The sequence below is a fragment of the Rattus rattus genome, chromosome 1 (genome assembly GCF_011064425.1).
Source record: "Rattus rattus isolate New Zealand chromosome 1, Rrattus_CSIRO_v1, whole genome shotgun sequence".
In the NCBI taxonomy this organism is placed as follows: domain Eukaryota; kingdom Metazoa; phylum Chordata; class Mammalia; order Rodentia; family Muridae; genus Rattus; species Rattus rattus.
Window position 1 is genome coordinate 128,581,004 of NC_046154.1, and position 20,921 is coordinate 128,601,924.

Consider the following 20,921-nt stretch of genomic DNA (forward strand, 5'->3'; position numbering starts at 1 on the left):
TTCCCAGTAGAAAAAAGCAGGAGGGTTCTCGCTCTCTTTCTCTCTTTCTCCTTCTCTTCTCTTCTCTTCTCTTCTCTTCTCTTCTCTTCTCTTCTCTTCTCTTCTCTTCTTTCTCTCTCTCTCTCTCCCCCTCCCCCATCTCTCCTTCTTTGTTTCTCTGTGTGTGTCCCTCTCTTTGTCTCTGTCTCTGTTTCTCTGTCTTTCCTCTTTATCTCTCTCTGTCTCTGTCTCTCTCTGTGTCTCTCTGTCTCTCTTCTTCTCTCCCCCCTCCCTCCTTTCATCCTGGTTTCCTTTCTCCCACATAATCTTTTCATCACATCCCAAGATGCTTTCCACCAAAAAGTAATGTAACCCAAGGGCTCTTTCTAGAGACATCTGCTGTTTGGGACTTCAGGCCTCCCAAATGGTGAGCTCTTTAAATCCCTTGTGTATAAGTACTCAGTTTAAGGTGTTCATTGTAATAATTAAAATGGATTTAGATACCTGTTTTACTTAAACCTACTAAACCTCTGATTAACTTTATTCTTTATATTCATTAAGTCATTGATTATAAAGTATTGGCTGAACACATACTATGTTAGGAACATTGTGGTAGCTTCTGGGTACCAGTCAATAATCGATATCTGTTCTGATAGTAAGAAGAGCTAATAGGGTATGGAGAGATGACTCAGAGGTTTAAAACACTGGCTGCTTTTCTAGAGGTCCTGGGTTCAATTCCCAGCATCCACATGGTGGCTCACAAACATCTATAAAATGGCTCTGATGCCTTTTTTGCCATGCAGGTGTACATGCAGGCAGAATACTCCTACATTTTAAAAAATACACAAATCAATAAAATTTAAAAAGAAACAAATGAAATAATGGAAAAGAAAAGCTGGTGGTGTTTAAGCTGGTGAGAAGATATTAACGAATTCAAAAATACATTGCAAAATTAAAATAGAACCACAAGTATTCCATCAGAACTCTGCTGTTGCCGTCAGGAGGGAACGCTAGCAACAGGCATAAATTCCTTCAGCATTTTGGGGGAGTCAGAATGTAGGTGCAGAGAGAGATGAATCACTGAGCAAGTATCTAGGTTTTGTTTGAGCAGCCGAGATGAAATGATGAGATGATAGCTTTTGTGTGCATAAGCTTTGATTTTGAAAACTATCACCAGGAAATAAGACTGATCCATTGTTTTGATTAGAGAAACCAAAGTTCAATATTTTATCATCTTAAACTCCCACAATATCTCTCACGCAATCTTGCCACATTCAAAGCACTGTGTGTCATGGATCTACAATGCCTTTACATGCGTGCCAGATAAGACAACGTCGCCATTCGAGCTCTCATCTTGCACGTTAGAGTATATGTACAAGAATAATGTATTTTGTTTGAAAATATTGCAGAATATGGATTATAACTTATGAAATGGCTAAATAATTATATTATATTCTTTCTTAGAAGGAACATTAGCTCATCTTCCACTAAACTATGTCCCCATACTCTTAGTGCACAGCCAATGATGTATACCAATTTTTATAGAGCTTTAAACATTCAAAAGCAAGGAGAAGAGAAGGCGTGGGGTAGCTGGCGCAGCAGAGGTCAGAGTTTTCATTGAGTAGTGATAATAAAAGGTGAATGACAAGATAAACTGGCTAAGGAAGAACAAGAGTAAATTAGTCACTCACTAGTCTGGCATCCCAGTCTAGGCTGATTCTAAGTCCTTTGCCTATCTATAATGTATTTAAGTCAGTTTAGAACCACATTAATATTGTCTGGTAGACGTCTGAGTTTACTCATTAAAGGATACTCTCCATTATGGTACGTTTGGCGAGATTTGCCAATGCTCTATTCTGCTAAGCTATAATTGTTTTTACATGATCATGAAGTGTACATTTACAGTTTAAGTTTTATGCTGCATTTGAAATGCAAAGAAGTACTTGGCTCATAAAGAGAAAAGCAAGCCTGCTGGAAATAGCATTGAAGCACAGTCAGGCAATGCTAGACAGTTTCAGTTAGGTGAATTATATTTAGACCAGAAGGTGGCATAAGAGTTATAGCAATGGGAAATTATTCTCAATGACTGTGAGCTTTCTTGAAGCATTGTATTGTAAACCTGGATTGACATTATGCAATTTTCCTTTAGTCTAGGAAAATAAACATATATTTAAATATGTAAGTAAGAATCTCTTCTTCATTTAAAGCAACACAATAATTTTTTAAAAAGTAACAACCATGTGCAAAACAAAATGTAAAACTATTCAAATCTTACAGTTCATTGAAAACAGAGCAAATATAATGGTGCTTATATCTCCATACTTTATCTAGTAATATCAACTATAAACTTCTATACCAAGTACTATTCTCATTTAGGAACATGTAATGGACATTTCAGTTAAAATGATTTCATATACCCATAGAGTGGCAGAGAAGTGCTCCATTGTACTATGTATACATAATTAACTTCATTACTCCCTTATTTAAATAAACTCTGTACATTGTTTTACTGATGTACAAAGTTCCTAAGAAACATGTGTGTGTGTGTGTGTGTGTGTGTGTGTGTGTGTGTGTGTGTGTGTGTGTGTGTGGAGAGAGAGAGTGGGGGGGAGATGGATGGATAGACAGACAGACAGACAAGTAGATAATCTCCTGCTTACCTGCATTTGTTCATCTTCCTCATCTAAATTTTCTAGAACTTATTCTAGAAACAAATGGGTTTAAAAGTCATGGTTTTTTATTCTTTTTCAAGTATTATTAAATATCCCTCTATGAAACTCTCGTTTAGTTTCTTTCATTAGTATGCGAAGGCCAAGCTTGCTCAACCTCTGCATCAGTCCTGCACCATACCCTGTACCCTGGATATTAGTCCACTTATTAAATTAGCCTAACAAACCCCCACACAGATTAACCCTCTAAGTAAAAGTGGACTCACTAGCTCCTAATTCTGGAGATTCAAATTCAATGGCCCAACGTCATCTAGACACTGATGAGGGCCTCTTGCAGGATGGCAGAGGAACAGATGAGAGATGGCTCATCACCAGACAGGAAGCACGAAGGATTTGGGAGTTGACTTATGCTCCTAACAGCTTGCCCTTGACTACGTTAACAGCTGCTCTGAGTTGTGGAGGCAGCGCTAACAGTGAGCTGAGCATCACCTGGTAGGCAGCATCCCTTAAAGAGCCACACCACCTAGTGTGTGGGCACATGCAGGATCAGGTGTTCACCATGAGTCTCCACTGGATACACTACCAAATCCTATCTAAAACATCGTGCCCTGATAAACTATATCTATAAAATATAATCTGCTAAGAATTTTTCATACATGATTCTCATCTTTATGGGTAGACACAAAATTTGAAAAACATATTCTTATTAAAAGTCATTAGAAACTTTGTGTATATTAGTTGATGAGGATTTTTGTTTAATGAAAGAACAAATGTATGCTGGATTCCTCACCATGTGTGCTAAACTAAAATGCCATTGTCTAGTACTTCTTAAATGCTTATCCTAAAATAGACTTGCTCCAAAGGCATTATAAAGATTAACTTAGATAATCTGTTTAAAATTTTTTATTTTATTTTTCAGCTATCATGCAAGGTGATGGGCTTCATTATTACATTTTCATACTTGTAAAATTTCATACATTTTTCATACATTGTAGTCACAACTTCTCTAAAAATACTTGCATAGTTATTCTTACTTATGCTTATTAATTTAATGATCTCCCCAAGTATATACTGCTATAGAAAGAAAATTTCCATGTATTTACAGTTTGGATGTAAACTGTCTTCCCCCAAGCCCAAGTGTTTCAACATCTGCTCCCGACCCTGTAGTACTGTGTTGGGAAGTCTTCAGGATGTATTGCCTACCTCAAGGAGATGGCTCACTAGAAGGTGGTTCTTATGGACTATAGCACAGCTCCTGTACCAGAGGAATTGCTCTCCTTCCTTTCCACTGAGATGTGAGCAAGGCTTAGTGTGTTCATGTTGCCATGAAGACCCTGGCTACCCTGCCTTCCTGCCATAATGGACTTATGTCCTCGAACTGTAAGCCCAAATAAATATCCCTGCATTACATTGCATATTATTTGGCATTTTGTTGTAGTAGTGAGAGCTGAAGTTAATACATCATCTAGTTAGGTTTGTTTTCATGCCATCAAGGTAGGACACTTTTAAGACCATATTCATACTTGGTTTAGTAGCCAAGGCTGTGAGAATATTTTCATGATTAAAGGGATAGATTTCATACATGGAAACCAGTTTGATCAGGTTGCATGTCTGGGAAAGACAGCTTCTGTGACTTAAATGAATGCTTGGATATTTAATTTCTTATGTACCATAGTAGTCTTTAAGGGATGCCACAGTATGATATATAATATCTCAGCAAAGAGAAATTAATTTTGTCATAGTTTCAGGTTACAATCCAAGATCAAGGTACTAGCAAATTCAGGATCTGAGATGGTTTCTCCCCATCACAAAGAAGTGGGAATAGAACCTAGTATCATATAATTTTTCTTCCACTAAAATACATTTTCAGAGCTTCTTCCTTTGAGACAAGTCTTGAACTTGTGTTATTCCTGCATGTGACTAGAGTGCTGAGATTACTAGTGCCACGCTCACCTAACCTAGTTTTCAGAAAGCCCTTTTCTTGCTGTTCCCTACTAACACTCTTTCTCTGTGTAAACTAGAGAAAAGCAGTTGGTATCTCTGTTTCTTCTAATGAGGATCCTGATCTAGAACAGATTAGGGCCCCACCTTCATAACATCCTTTAAGGATATCCTTAAAGCCATTGTGTTCAAATTTAGTCAAACTGGGATTGGGTCTTCCATAAATGAATTTAAAGAGGTCACAGTTTAGTCCCAGCATTTGGTATGTGGGTAGCATTGTTTAATAGTTCACATGCTGCAGAAAACAAATACCTGTGACTAATAAGCCAGTTGCGTGTCTGAAATCTCTGGTTTCAGACATGACTGACCATGTTTAATGTTTGTTACCCACACCTGAAGCAACCAATTTTCTACTTTATAGACCTAAGCTGCATGTTTGGAAATTGGAATTTCAGTCATGAAATGCTATCTTCACAGCCCTATATTTATAGGCAATATTTTGCTCCTTGATAGTGATTTTTCATGTATGGAGTTCTAAGTTCCTGGCCAGAAGGACCACATTCCTATGTGAAAACAAATATTTATGAGAGAAATCAAGCTTTGTAGGTAGTTATTCTACCTACAAGATCCATTCTATGAGTTTTATGTTTGGAGACTGAAAATCTGCTCTTGGTACCAATTTCTATGGATGGAATGTAGGCACTCAGCATTCACATGGAGATCTAGTATTTATAATTACTAGACCAATTATCATATTTTAGAGGGTTTGTGAACATGACTGATTTATAGTCACATGGCTGTCTCATACTTGAGGATTTAAGTTTCATGATTTAATTGACATTCCATAAAAGAAGTGCTTCTAGAAGGGGAATACCTTATACCTGAATGACAGAATCTCATAATAAAGGGTCTAGTTGGTTCTGATAGAGGTCCAAGTCTATGTTCCTAAGAATGGGTCTTGTGGGAAAGACAGAATTCAAACATGAAAGACATAAATCTATGCTTGAAAAATCAGATTTCAGATTTCGTATGTGGTGGGTCAAGTTCTGTTTCTCTAGAGTAGTGTTCCATATGGGCAGTTGAAATTCCTTATTCATACAATCTAAGTCTGTGGTCATGGTCAGCTTCTATGCATGATGGTAACATTTCATATTTGTATAACCATCCTTCATGCCATGAAAGCCTGACCAATACAGCAGGCTGTATTTTAAAATTAGTATAATGAAATTCCAATGGATTAGATATTTATAAATTGATTTAGTTAGTTTATTATCTTGGCAATTAGAAATTTAAACAGCATAATCTAGACTATGGAGAAGATCCCTTTGGATGTATCATATTATAGTAGAAGGCAACGCACAATGGCAGTTTTTTTGTGTGTGTGTGTGTGTGTGTGTGTGTGTGTGTGTGTGTGTGTGAGAGAGAGAGAGAGAGAGAGAGAAAGAGACAGAGAGACAGAGAGACAGAGACAGAGACACAGAGACATTGAAAGAAATAGAAGACAGACAGACAGACAGACAGACAGACAGATAGATAGATAGATAGATGGGTGGATAGATGGGTGGATAGATTGAGCGATTGATCACTTGGGCAGAAAGTAACAGGGATAATTTTTTAAATAAGAATCTTGAATTTCATAATGTACTGTCAATTTTCTATTGCAGTAATAAAACACCATGACCAAAGGCAACTTAAAGAAGAGACAGTTTGTTTTGCCTTAAGGTTCCAGAGGGATAAGAGAGACACCATGGCTCAGAAATATGTCAGGCATAGCCATAGGAGAATGAAGTTGGGAGATCATATTTTTAAAAACAAAAGTGAATCAAAGTTCTACAAGTACAGGGCTTTTCTGTGCCCACCCTTGCTCTGAAATAATGACATGGAGACTTGTTGTATTTATTAATGAGCTTCTTGCATTACCACTGGGAAGATACTGAGTTATTCTAACCTGACTATGTTGGCCTGGCCTACTTCCCAGCCACTTCCCAGCCATGAGACATGACCTGCCATCTTGATTTTGCACTGGCTGCTCCTGTTCCAACTGTCCTCTCATGGCAACAATTCCTAGTGACCTTGTAGTGGATTTTCTTCCTTTTTCCACCTGGGATCCCCTTAATGGCATCAGACATCCCACCTCCTCCTCTCCTCCACAAAACCATTCCCCAACATAGAGAAAGGAAAAACTGAAGTGGCAGGAGGTTTTAAGCTCTCCAAGCCACTGCCAGTGACCTTGCAGCAAGGCCTTCTAGCCTCTCCAATGTGATACTAAAATACCTGAGCCTGTGCAGGACATTTACCACTGAAACTACTTCACGTGAGAACTAGTTTAATCTGCTCAGAAGGTAGCACCTCCAGTGGCCTCCTATTAAGCTCCATATCTAAAAAAACACAGCATTGAGGATTAGGTTTTCAATATGGCCACATCCAAGCCATTGCTCTCTGTTGTATCTCTGAAAGACTAGGCTTTATGTCTGACATTTCTAGTTGCATTCATGTCCCACAATTGCATAATGCAAAACCTGTTATATAGCTTTGAAAATTTAAGAGCCCCTTTCCATACCTGGAAGACCATTCTTGTACTTAAAGGAATAGAATACATTTCCGGAGGGCTGAAAGGTATGGTTCATTAATGTGAGGTCCAATTCCAACCTGAATGCCCATATTCAATGGTTGTGGCTAGATTTCATATGTGAGGGAGGGTTCATTTCTTGCCCATGAGATCAGAGTCCATGCCTCACATACCATGTTCCTGTGAATGGAGACACTTTTCTAAACCTGAAGGTAGCAGAAGGCTACATTGTCTTGTTCCGTGCTGTGAAGCCCAAGTCTATTCTCCAAAAGCAAGCATTGAAGTTATACTTATGCTCTAGGTATGGCACATGACATCTCCACTCATCGTCACTGCTGTAGAAGTGGTCGTTGCCTTTGACATATTGAGACAACATTGTGACATAGGTGACTCAAGAACCAGCTGAAAAGATCAGAGGCCTGTTATGCAGTTTATGCAACAGAACAGTAAAACACATCTTCAATGAATGAAGAAACATTTGAAGAGTGGGAGACAAACATAAAGTATTTTCGATTCACATTTCCGATCAATCTCATGCAACACAGGTTTGTTCATGAGAACTGAGTGTGAAGAAGAAGGCAGGTACTTTGCTAAACCTACATGTGCATTATCTGATTTAGATTCACAGACTGGGCCCTGTTAAATGAGATTTTTGTAAAGACTTCTAGCTGGTACGTGTGTAAGGATATTAACTTCTCTACTCAATATGTTTGAAATGACAATAGACAATGCCTGCATCGTTGAATGGGCCCCAAATGAGAACTTGTGCAAATTGCCTGATTGTATAACCAGATTTGAGTTGCCTCGGTGATCTAACATTATTCTTAAACCTACACTTTGAACTGCAACGTAATCATGGTGGCATAATAAAGTAATGGCATATCTAAGTATTCCTTATGTCAATAAAAAATACAGTTCTGTGCAGTGCCAGAGGTTTGGGTTTACAGCATGGACACATTGTGATACTCATAATTAGTTTGAGCAAAGAAACCTCCATCCCTGAAGCACTTTAAGAAATTAACTAATTAATCTTCACTGTTTCCTTTAGAGAGAGATAACTGTTTCCTTTCTGCAGAGAGCCTCTGTCGAGGGATTGAAAATGCTTTATGAATATTATATATGGTGATAAGCAGGCTCCAGGCATTTCAGATACACACAGCTGACATTGAGGATATTAGAACTCATTCATGCATTGTGCAAATGTTTATTTCATGTCATTACTGGAAATCTATCATCATAGAACTGATGTCCTGGGAGAAGAGGCTGCCTCTGCCTGCCTGAATGCAGTGGAGCGTATGTGGGATGTCCTTAGAAGAGATCACTAATCTTTCTTGACACCGTTTACCCAAATACACAATTTATCTTATTAAGGGCTGTTCCTCCACATGCAAGGAGACACTTGGTTGCCTTGAAATTGCTATGTAGCTCCCAGTGTTTGCCGTCCTCTATTGTTCAAGGTAGGAACACTTCCCACTGCAACTGCTCCCCATTCGTCTTTAAGCTTGTTCCGGTTTCAGCAAGCTAAAATGAATGAAGTATCTCATCCAGACTGACAGAGATTTTCTGCTGCTAATGCTCTGATTTTCAAGCCTTGTTGAAAACCAGACTTGTGCCTTGTCTTTGTTGGCATTTCCTAGGCACAGGGTCTTCAAGGGGACATTTGTGCAAATGATTTCTAAAGAGAATGCTCTCGTCATTTTAACCTATGGTCATCTGGTTCTGTTACTAGGGAGAACAGCAATGCAGAAAGGTATGGCAGAACAGAGGTACTTGCTTCATGCTAAACACAAGGCAAAACCACCCAAGGAAGGGTCTGCTAAGAAGATACATGGACATGCACCAGTGATAAAGTTCTTCCAAATAAGCCGTACCTTCCATTACCCATCCCCTCACAATAATTCCACCAAATAATGAGTCCATTGTTGGATTATCCATGGTAATATTAGAATCCTCGTGATCCAGTCACAGCTCAGTGACCAAATCGATCAGTCAGGAGTCAAGACTGCAACATATGAGCTTTTATGGGAGAGCTTTATAAATATTGCCTATTATATGTCTGCATCTGTGCGTTATTGGGCTTGAGTTACTTCCAATAAGAGACCTTGTCTACAGCAAGGCATGGCTTGAGGCTTGGCTTTCTTTCCTTAGCAGAGCTTAGCAGTCATCGAAGGTTACAGCAGCTGGAACAAGTTACTTTGGAATGACAAGAGGCATCTAAGTACAGAATTGAGACTTCTGCATCTCACCTGTACCAATCACATGCACCTGCTTCTTAGTGTTTCCAAGACCTGCACATAACTTCTTCTGGACCAGATTTATTCATAATTTGTGGGCAAACGTGCAGTGAGAAGATTAGTGAGACAAATTACAACACTGCTATTGCCGTTGATCCAAAAAAAAGCATCTGAAACACACTCTTGCTCTCTCCTGCACTATTATTACCTTCCGTTGTGACATTTCTAGTTGGCTCACCTGTGGTTGCACTTAGACCCTCATCCTTGAAGCGTCAGACCCGATTATGGCCAGGCCTCTGCTATGTCACTGTTCTTACCGTTTCAAGTAAAACTGGGTGTGAAGGTGTGAATAGAGGCTTCACCAGAGCTGAGGTGTATGTCTGTTCCCATTATTGGATATGAATCTTAGTTCCTCTTGATCATAGTAGCTATTTTTTGTCTCTTCTTTTGTTAGAATGATCCCAAACTTAGCAGGCAGCAGTAATAGGTTTATATTTAGTGAGATTTTACTGACTCTACTGGTGGAATTTTCCATATCTGTGGACTAGAATCATTCTATATAGCTTAATGTTACAAAGTTGGAAAATATGAATTCCTAAGAAAATCATTTATGTCGGATGTTACTGGGCTCTTTTCACTTCTGAGCCTTAGTTCCTAAACTCATGTGCTTCATTTACTGGGCACACGATGTCATGCAAGGATTTTCCAATCACTGGATATACCATATCTTGAAGAACAACATCTTACTCCAGTAGAATACTATGCAAGCTGGAATAATTCAGGATCCCTGGAGCCTATCATTGTATGCTTACTGCTAAACCGCCTTGACTGTACAATCAGTATTATGATTCTAGGCAGTAGAATATGCTTTGGTGATAATTATAGCAGGAATGGCGGGGCCACCTCTGTGGAAACGCCAGAGGCTATGCAGCTACAAAAGCATCTCCTGCAGGAGACCCTAATTGAGGACTGCCCGAGAGACCAAGGATTGCTAGAGCAGACAATGCAACCAATTGGGAACTGCTGTTTAGAAGAGATGTTTCCTTGGTACCAATGGGACTTGGGTGGAGGGTATTAAAGGAACTTGCGGCTGTTTTCACAGAGCTTGCTGTGGCATTTCTCATTTGCTCCTGGAGTCTGTGTTGTTGACTGTGCCACCTCATCTCCAACCCCAAAGGGCAGATAGGGTCTGGTGGCTAGTAGTCCAAGGCACAGGCAACAGTTAATAGTAAATGGATTGTGCTATGCACAGGCAATCCCTGCTGTTACCTCCCCACAAACTGTCATCCTTTAGAAAACATACATGTAATTAAGTTACTGCCCACTCTCTTTCTTTACCTTTAAAGAGTGACACAAATACCAGGAGCTCAAGAAAAAAATTGAGGGCTGGAGAGATGGCTCAGCGGTTAAGAGCCCCGACTGCTCTTCCAGAGGTTCTGAGTTCAATTCCCAGCAACCACATGGTAACTCGCAACCATCTATAAAGAGATCTGATGCCCTCTTCTGGTGTGTCTGAAGACAGCTACAGTGTACTCATATATAATGAATAAATAAACCTTTTTAAAAAAAGAAAAAATTGACCTTTTTTATTGATAAAATGTTCAGCTGTGCATTAAGCAAATAAGGGTAAGTGAAAGTGCATCTATGCTTTTTCATGCAAGACTGTTTAAGTTTTTAATACCTTTGCATTTACTTAGAGAAAGTATGTATGCATGCGTGTGTGCATGTGTGTGTATGTGTGTATGAGAGAGAGACAGAGCGAGAGAGAGCAAGAGCGAGAGCGAGAGAGAGCAGAGAGAGAGAGAGCGAGAGAGAGAGACAGACAGACAGACAGACAGACAGACAGACAGACAGAGTGTGTGTGTGAGAGAGAGAGAGAGAGAGAGAGAGAGAGAGAGAGAGAGAGAGAGAGAGAGAGGCTCTGGGACATGTCCTCGTGTTCAGATCAGGTGTCCTTTACCAGGATTTATAGGTCCAGCTGTAGTAAGTTTGGTGGTGTCTTCCTTCTCAGATGATACCATAGCCACAGGGAAGCATTGATTACATTTCCTACAACCAATGATTGGCTGACACGTCTGCATAATTTGAGTCAATTTCTATAGGGTTGACTGGAAAGGCTACACAGGAGAGATGTAGGTACACTAAGGAGAAGTTTTAGGAGTGTTTTCTGGAAAAAAAAAAGACAAATGTAGAAGAATTTGTCAATATGGGGAACTCTTCCAACAGGTGTGTATAACCCCCTGGCAAAGATTCTTATATCTAGACTAATATGCTTCTGAGATGGTGACAAGGGGCTTGGGAAGAGCAGTAACCTATGCTGAATCCAACAGACATGACAGAGTCACTGTGGCTGGGGTCATCTGTCTGACATCAAGTCTTTTGCACATTGCACAAACTGAAGATTACTCAGATTTCTCTCAATTTGTGAATAAATTGAAGATAATAATAATAATGATGATGATGATATCTACCTCATAGTGGATGAATGTTCAATGAGTTCTAAGAAGTATATTTCCTTTGAGTAGTGTCTGGCAGAGGTCATTTGTAAAACTATAATTCCTACTGATTTTTATCACTATTTGGTATGTGTGGGTAGTCTCGGACTGTTGTCACTTTCACAATTCCAGTGAGTTACTCAAGTGTCAAGTTGGACAATGTTGCTCTCCTACCTCAACCCTTGTTTAAATTGGTCTCCTCTGACAGGGGCTACCTCGTGCTTCCTAGATGCCAAAATGTAGAAAAGAGTTACTGTCTTCAACTCTCAAATTCTGGCCCCTCTGACCTGCTGTCCTTTCTATTTAGTGCACCTTGGCAGGAGGTGGACTTGACTCTGGAAACTGTACAAAGGGTTGCTTTGGAAAAGGTATCATAGGCCTCTTCAATGATCCTCCAAAGGTCCATTTGTTGAATGATTCAGCAGCTCTTGGTATATCAGAAGGTGGTGGATTCTTCAAAGGTGGGCTCTAAGAGAGGAAAGTCAGGCCCCAGGGTGCATACCCTTGAGAGAATCTGTGGGGGTGGGTTCAGTCCTGGTCTCTTCCTCTCATTTTGCTTCTTGGCTGTCATGAAAACATTCCTCCACTCACACTTCTCCCACAGTGCATGGTGCTGCCAACGGCCATGAAGCAAATGGAACAAAATCCTGAAAACTATAAACCAGTTGGTTATTTCAGTATTTTCTTACAGTTGCAGAAAACTAATACCAACATGACTTCAAAGTCTGTCTTCAAAGCCACTGTCATTTTATTTCTTTAATTTTGGTATTTTAGGGATATATTTTTATTGTATAACTGTCTTTGTTTACAACTGAGTCATCGCATTAAACATGGTTTGTTCCTGTCACAGAAAATGATAAATTTGAACATTTCAAACTGCAAATACAGTTATTGATGGTTTATGTAGGCAAATCAAACTCTTCTTAGGATTACTGACAGGAGTTAATGATAGGAACTTTATTGAGACATTGACAAAGGCATAGGTATTTTAGGAATCATAGCAAGTTGCAAAATGGGTTTATAGATGTGGGGAGGTTTTCTGGGAGGGTTGATACATGAGCTTCATTGATAATGTCAAGACAAGTGGGTATGGAGAGGGTAAGAGCAGTTAGATGCACTGGGGAAGGAATATAGTAGAAAAGTCTAAGAGAGGGAGAGGACGGGGCTAATGTGAGGACTTCGAACACAGACAAAGGACTGGCTATGTGGGTAATGTTGGGCAGACCTAGAAGTATGTGTCAGCTTTGTTACTTCAGAGTAAATTCTCTTTATCATATAATATATATTATATAAATACATATATATTATATATATTTGAGACAAGATGCAAGTGGACTTAGAAAGGGAAATTATCTTTTCTTATATGAGCAAACATCTCTCATTATGTGAAATAAATTTCTAATATTTTAGATACAAAATAGTGTACAGTCATATTTTTATAAATAATAAAATGTTAGAAAACAAGCTTTATTCTTAAATATTACATTAAGATGTAATGGATAAAAATATTTTGCATTTTCTTCCTTTCGTACCTCTAGGTACAAACTCAGATATATATACACACATCTGCAGGCAGTCACATTCTCTTTACATAATTACTTATATCTTCCTTTAAATATTCATTTTTAAGTCAAATTGGAATACAGTCAATGGGTTCCAAATGTTGCTTTGGGACCCCATGCCCAATTCCTGGAAACTGTGGGTGTACAATACAGGAACTCCATAGATCACACTTACTTACTGTGCAGTATGTGTCTACAGGGAAGCCAGCTGACCTTCTCCAAAATGTCATGGTTCTTTTGCTTGCCAAAGCCTTACTCTCTGGCTTCAGGGTTTGGCTCAGTGAAGTTCAGTGAAGGGCAGTGGTTACTTTTCCAGTACCCAATCTTCTAGTCATGATTGCCATCTCAGATTCCTCAAAGGTGATCCCACATCAGGACAGATTGACAAAGCAACTAAATTCAGATTGGATTCAAGGAATCAATGAGGTTCTGTAGTTTGAAGCATTTCTGGAAACACAGGGAACACAGAGCTGGGATTATGCATGATAGAAACTGTATTTGTCTTTCCTAGGCTGCTTGGATAATGGGCCAATTAGCACAACTTAAAACACAGGAAGTCCTAATATGAAACAGGTAGAATTGTGTGGAGAAACTGAGTAGAGAAAGATAAGGATGGAAAAGAGTACTAAAAATAATGCTGTTTGGGCAATGGTTGTACATGCTTTAATGTTAATACAAAGAGCTTCACTAATAATTCCCCACACATAATTTATTTCCTTCCCATCAACTAGATGATAATTTTTTGAGGCAAAAAAATAATCAGAAGTAAGATAAATTTTTTGTTCTCTGTTTCAGTTGTTTTCTGTTGCACCCAAGTTCAGTTGGGCAGAGAGATACTAAACTATTATTTTTTAACTCTAGATATAAGAGACACTAGATGGAAATGCATAGAACCTGTGGGAAGCTGGAAGACTGGAGATCAGCTCTGCTCTGCACCTTGGTGGGAGTGTAGGGGCAGAGGACTGTCTTGGAGATGTCTAAGTGATTAGCAGGCTGGTTAAAGAAGATGTGTGTTCCACAATACAAAGGACAACAGTCCAGGAAAGTGGGGAAGTAGGTAAAACTTAAGAATCTTCTCATATGATAAAGTAGCACATTTTTGTCACTATTTTTGTGCAAGTCACCATGCTAAATGTCTTGCATGCACTATTTAACTGTATCCTCATCTAAACACCAAACAGTAGCTCCTAATCCCATTTTTATTTGGGAGTTAAAAAAAGAATAGAGGCTAATTACCATGCTTTGGAGGCTGGTGTCGGAGCCCAGCTCTTGTGGATGCCATTTTTCTTTACCATGAATTCGGCTCTAGAAATTCTTGGTGGCTGGAAGGTTGAATTTGGGAAGAAGGTAGAAGAATGACAAAGAGGATGCGCTAAGATAATCTTTGTTTTGCAGACTCTGATGATCCTCTGAGCGATTTTAAGTATGTGTGTGCATTCTTACATTTCTTTTTTTAAAGCCTGACTCAGTGGAAAGTTTTAAGGATGGATTCAGAGACCAGATTGGTGCCTGGGTAACCACAGAGGCAGGAAAGGTTTTGCTCTTCCTGAGAGGTGACAGGTTTTGGTCTCAAGTGGTAGCAATAGAGGTGGAAAGGAAAAGGTGGATTCTGAAGAAAACTCTTGCAACTGATTAGATAAGAGTGATGATGGGGCAGAAGAAATAGTCTAAGATTATTCATGGGTTTTTCTTTTGGATAAATTAGGAAGGGTGATAATCTTCAACAAAATACGCAACATAGTACAATTAAGAGAAATAATGATATTTTTAGATGTGAACAGCTCAAAATGTTTAAGAAATATCCATAAGGAATGGTGTAGCAGCCAGACAAAAATAAAAAAATCTATAGTCATCAGCCTACAGATCCATGGAAATTGTAGGGTTAGGTAAAATCAGCATATAGAAAAGAATAATATTGAGAGGTATGGAAGTATGGCTAGGAATGGCCCCATAGACTTATGTTTAAAATCTTGGCCATAGGGAGTGGCACTGCTAGGAGCTTTGGTCTTGTTGGAATAGGTGTGGCCTTGTTGGAGGAGGTGTGTCCGTGTGGGGGTGACTTTGACGTGTCATATGCTGGAGCTATACTCAGTATGGCACAACGTCTCCTTCAGCTGCCTGCAGATCAACATATAGAACTCTCAGCTCCCTCTTCAGCCCACGTCTGCCTGTACATTGCCAAGCTTCTCACCATGATAATGATGGTGGACTAAACCTCGGAAACTGCAAACCAGTCCCAATGAAATGTTTTTCCTTATAAGCGTTGCCAGCATCCTAGTGCCTCTTCTCAGAAATGGAAACCCTAACTAAGACAAGAGGCAAATTACAATAACCATTCAGAGAACAGCAGCTAGAAGCCTTGAAGAACCATAGGATCCCATGAAGAAAACTGAGGAAAAAAAAGAATTGTAATGAACAAACACACAAAACCCTGGCTCAGGATTCAAGAAAGAGGCATATTCAGTAGTGCCCAGAGTAGAGACAATGCCGTCAGAGTGTCAGTGACCACTACTACTTCCTCCTCCTAATGAGAAGACTCATGTGAAGATTCATTGTCTTTACAAGGTTGCTGAGGTTGGCAATGACTAGTTCCCTTGTCTGAACCTTGTATACATAATACCTCTTTATTGCTTTTACAGATAAGGAAGCTTGCCCATACCGTATTGTTGAAAAACACAAGAAAAGACTTATTTTGACTTCAGACTGTGCGGCAGTTCTGTGACACATCAGAGCAGCTCATTTCATGGTGCCCTGGGTGTTTGATAGAAGATGTATACATATGATAAAAGACAGGGAAGCAGGCTAGGATCAGAGACCAGTCTAACAGTTAAAAGTCTGCTTCTGATGACCTACTTCTGCTAGCCAGACCTTGTCTACTAAAGGTTCCATAATCACCAGAACAGTGCCACAACCTGTGGGCTGACCAATCAAGGGAACAAGACTTGGGGGCAGTTTAGACTCAAACTGCCATACCCAGAGATGAGTAAGAAGGCAGAGTGTTCTAAACATAGCCACATACAGAGTTAATGCTCAGAATTCTCTGATTTACTAAAGTAGAATTGCACAGCAAATAAGCCAATAAAATGTAAGCTTAATTGACTCACACAGTGGCAGAAATGAAAATTTTTATCCCCAGGACAAAATGGCTTATAGCAAAGCAGTCATCATTAGTTAATGCTTTAAGTTCCTGAGTTCTCATTTTACAGAGGACAGGCTCTGGTGTGGAGAACAGCCTTTCACGGTCTTCTCTCCACCCTTCCCACAATCCAGCAGTACTCTATATGACTGCAGGACAATTGTCAACTGAAAGAGTGTTTCTCTGACATGTGGACTTGTTGCCAAGAACAAGCTTTTGCCATTCTTCATCCATGGCTGTCAGTTGCCTGGAAAGAAGCAGACACTTAATATGTATTTGAAGAGAACTTATTTTTTGAAGCATTTTTTTCCCTTGTGGTTTAAGCATGTCTGTCTCACCTTAGCAGGAGACATTTAAACAGAATTTTGTATTCAGAGTTTAAACAGCAAAAACCTAAGTGGACAACTAAATGTGCCCAGAGTATGTTACATGTACATATGAATGCTTTTAATTATACTTATTCATTTTGTGTACGTGCAAACGTTATTGTAGGGATGTACATGTCTTCGTAAGTGTGTGTAAAGCCAGAGTTTGACTTTGGATGTCTTCCTTATTCATTCTCTGTTTTGGTCTTGCTTGAAACCGGCTCTCTCATTGTGCCTGGAGTTCATGCATCCGGCGAAGCTGCTTGGCAGTCAGTGAATTCCAGGAATCTCTGCATCTTTGTTCCTCCTTGGCACTGGAATTATAGGCATCCTGCCCTGCCCAGGTGTATTATGCGAATTCTGGGAATCTGAACAAGGTCCTTAGCCACTTTACTGAATCATCTCCCCAATGCAGAAATCTTTTATTTTGTACAATTAAAATACTCTAGCAAAAAAATGTTGCAAAAGCCATAACTGAGGGGTTGGAGAGATGTCTCAGAGGTTAAGGGCACTGATTGCTTTTGTGGAGGAATAGAATTTGGTTTCCAACACTCATGTCAGGAGATATAAGCACCTATAACTCCACATCTGGAGAACCTAATACCTTCCTTTGTTCTCTACACAAAGACTAATTATCCCACACATATACATACGTGCAATTAAATTCCGTTAAATCAAATCTTAAAAACAAAACAAACAAACAAAAAGACACTTATTACGAAGATGAAGTGAAAGAAAGTTTAGGAAAGAGATGAGAGCTTTCAGGAAGTTTGTGGAAAGCATTGCTGATACATAGAGAATGGGTGGCTGGACTCATAATTCTTGTTTCATTCTTTATATTTTAGGTAAAAACATCTTTGAATTTTTAAAAGTGAGACTATAGTGTATTGGGCCTCACTCTGCGTTTTCCTTCCTTTACAACGTTATCATTTGTTCTACTGCCTTCTCTCCCTTGCCTCGCAGCCCCTCTGCACACCATGTTGCTGTTTCTCTTTCCTCATAAACGGTCCTCTTTGTTGTATTCATGACACATGCATCCCTCCTCAGGCTTCCCTCTTTCCACCTCTCTTAATATTTATTCCTTCCCTCCCATACTCCTTACAACATACATGTGTACCACATACACACACACAAATACAAACGCAAATGCACACACACACACACACACACACACACACACACACACACACACACTCACAGAAACCCAGACTCCCTGTATATGAGAAAGGATGCAATATTCACCCTCTGAGTCTGCTTTATTTTGCTTCACATGACAATCTCATTACATCCATTCCTCTGCAGGTGTCATGATTACTTAATTTTTCTTAGAGCTGAATTAAATTCTGCTTGTATTTATTTGCACCAGATTTTTTTTCCTATCATCGATTCATGAAAATCGATTTCTTAGTTATTTGAATAGTGCATCGATATACCTGATTGTGCAAATATCCCCACGGATATGTTGACTCAGAGTCTTTCAGATATATATGTAGGACTAGTTTTGCTGAATCCTATGGAAATCAATTCTCTTTTTTAGCCTTTTTGGAAAACCTCCATATTGATTTCCATAGTGGCTCCATGGGTTTTGATTCTCATGAGTTACCATAACTACATGAGTTACCAGACGTGAATAAGGGTTTATTCCCCCAACATCCTCAGTAGCCTTTGTTGTCAGCTGTTATGTCTGTGTTAGCTACTCTACTGGGGTGAGGTGGAATCTCAGAGTAGTTTTAATTTTATTTCTCTGATGATCATATAGCTTGAACTCTTTGATATTTCTCCTCTTAATAATTTTCTCTTCAGCTTATCAGTATTTTCATTGGCTGGTGATTTATTCTGAGTATTTAATTTTTAGTAGTCATAATAAAGATATTAATTCGTTTTCTACTGTACACTTATAAAAGATTTTTCCCCACTCTTAGTCTGCCTCTTCACTCTCATCATTACTTTTTTGTTGTACAGAAGATGTTTAATTTCATGGAATGCCATTAGTTAATTCTTGGGGGTTTTTCCTATGATATTTGAGTCATTTTCAGAGATTCTTGCTTATGCTTGTTCCTTGAAATTTTCCCCCAAACACTCTCAAAGTTTCAGTCTTCTATTAAGTTCTTTGATCCATTTTTAAAAAGTTCTATTTCTCTGCTTTTTATTAGTTTAAATCCAGGAGGGCTACAGCAATCACCCTAATCCTGAGTCTAATGGCCTTTGCAGGGAGGTTGCTTCACAATTTGGTATGAACCGTGCCACTCTTTCTATGGGCCCTAAATACCTTTCCCCAGATTTCTGTGGTTTGGTTTGGTTTGCCTCCAGGAGTCACTGTGCTGTTTTCTGTTTTGTAAGCACATCTCTCCCCTGAGTAGAAACGTTTCATCTCAGGCATAAGCACCTTCAATTTTTAAAGCAGAATCATATGCTATCTCCGGAGACCTTATCTGCAGCCAGCAAAACTGTCCTTGCACAAAGCCTTCCAGACACATTCTTTAGAAGTCTTGTTCCCAGCAGGCCTCTCTAGCTACCAACATGGTAGGAAGAACTGTTTCAATTTTGAATAGATGTTTGTGCAGGATGAGAGGTGCCGAATTTGTGTTCTTCTGTGTGAATGGGCAGCTTCCCAGAATCTCTATTGGAGAACCATCACTGCCCTCTGTATGGTTTGAAAAAAATAGGTGTCTGTACCTGGATGGGTCCATTTCTGGGTGCTCGGCTCTGTTTCACCAGTTTACATTTCTGCTTTTGTGATGGTAGTACTACTTCTTGTTAATATACTCTGGAGTATAATTTGACAACAGGTACGTGATGTGCCCAATGTTGTTTTCTGCTTACAACTACATTGGCTGCTCAAGGCATTGTGTTGAACACCATTCCACATGGATTCTAGAATTGTTTTCTTGCTTCTGTGAAGAATGTGATTGAAATTTCAATGAGGATTGATTAGAATCTGTAGCCTGCACTCAGTAATTCATTCATTACCCTCTTTCTCTCCTTACAATATTGTCTGCCAATCCACGAGTATAGAAGGTCTTTCTAAAGAAGCCTTCAATTTCCTTCTTCAGTATTTTAAGTTGGTTTTGGAGGTTATTTCTATCATCAGATACTTATTTTGTTAAGCGATTAGGAAACAAGATTCACAATTTCTTAGCTATACCAGCCCCCCAATAGAGAGAAGACTCAAACTAATAAAATAGGAAGCTAAAAGATATACATGTAACAGAAAATTCAATTAAAATACAAAGGATCATTAGGGGAGACTTTAAAAACTCACGTTTCCAAAAATTCTGGAAATTTTTAAATTGACTAAATTTCTAAGTACATAGGACCCAGCAAAATTAGAATAAGGTGAGACAAAATGTCTTTAAAAGAAACAAAGTTAAAGCAATGGAAAACAAAAATAGAAACAAAACAAGCAAACAACCCTAATCTTCCAATAAAGTAAAACAGAAGGCCAGTTAGAGTCACTGCTGAATCCTCCACCAATGCTAACAAAAATGTTCCTCAAACTGTCACACAGATCAAAGGGAAGTGACACTGTTGAAGGCATTCTGTGAAGACATAATGACCCTGATATCAAAAGGAGTAGAGCACCAATAAGGAAAGAAATATATACTAATTTCCATGGTCAATATAGGTGTAAAATTTTTCAATTACATTGTTGCAAACTGAATGACACAGCATGGTTCAACATGTCCAAGTCAATAAAAATAGCATATACATATGCTCAGGGACAGGCATAACATGGATAACCGAAGAGATGCCCAAATGATCTTTGCCAAAATTTAGCAACCATTCATGATAACAGCTCTAAAGAAACCAGGAATGCATTTGAGCAGAAGAAAGGCTATGTATGACAAGTAATAGACAATATTATTCTAATTGTCTAATACCTGAAAACATTTCCCACTAATTAGGAACAAGACAAGAATGCCCATTCTTTCCACTTCTGGCCAACACAGTGCTTGAAGTCTTAGCAAGTG